The sequence below is a fragment of the Penaeus monodon genome, chromosome 24 (genome assembly GCF_015228065.2).
Source record: "Penaeus monodon isolate SGIC_2016 chromosome 24, NSTDA_Pmon_1, whole genome shotgun sequence".
In the NCBI taxonomy this organism is placed as follows: domain Eukaryota; kingdom Metazoa; phylum Arthropoda; class Malacostraca; order Decapoda; family Penaeidae; genus Penaeus; species Penaeus monodon.
The window spans coordinates 31,386,428-31,387,449 of NC_051409.1; positions in this window are offsets into that span (position 1 = coordinate 31,386,428).

Below are 1,022 nucleotides of genomic sequence, written 5' to 3' on the forward strand. Positions count from 1 at the left end.
CCTCGCCCGTGCGAAAGCAATCAAGGGATGAGGCCAGCGCTCCTCCTTTCGCCGACGCTAAGTCATTTTCCGTGGAGGATCCTTCTGTATTCTTGTCGCGGGAGTCCGTCTGCAATTGCACAGTCCCGTAGAGTGATACAGACTGTGACAGTGCCACGATCTGGAAGAAAGTGCCACGGAAGATGCAGAATATGCCTAATAAAGTCGAAAGCAGATAAGTACGGTTTCAGTTTCCCAGGCGCCGCCTCCCTCCCGAAACAAAACACAGCCATCAGCACATTTCACAGCTGAACGAGATCAACTTCTCGGCTTCACTATGGCACTATCAAGTAGCGCCATAGAGTTGATGAGCGGTATGCGCATGCGCTGAGCCACAAGGTAGGTTGATCGATCCAGCCTGGCTCAGTGTGCGTGTAGCCAGTGCTCTGGGAGGTTCTCTGCTGGCCCTTTCCCACTGAGCAGTGTGTGACCCGCGCGTGGCTGTCTCGCTCACCTGAAACCAGTTACCGCCGCCTCTCCCCCGCTCAATCCAACAGGTATGAGCCCCTCAGACCCCTCTCGAAGGGAGTGGTCGAGCCACGCCCACCTGATGATCCCACGCCTCTTTTTCGCTCGTTTTTACACCTTGCTCATTGCAGCGACGCCGAAAGCTGTTGCGGCATGACACGCACGCCGTATGAAGACTTCGACGCGGAGTGCATGTCACGAATCATAGGGAAAAAAAAAACAGTTCGTGATACATTAATGCTAGATTTAGGGACCTGTTGCACCCGGTGTCACCGGGTAAAAAAATCGCTCAACTATGCACGGTGGATTCCCGCCGCGTTAGATCAGGTACACTAACACCTGTGCAGCAGTCGTGGGCCGCAACATATGGATGTCGCTCGTTATCTGCCGATTATGTCATTAGATTGGGTTTCCGAGTGGCCAGATTTCGTGGGACGAGGCCGGACGAGTAGGCCGGAGACGGGCATTCGGGCCATTTCAGCCTCTAAGTTGCATCTGTGAAACATACTACACCG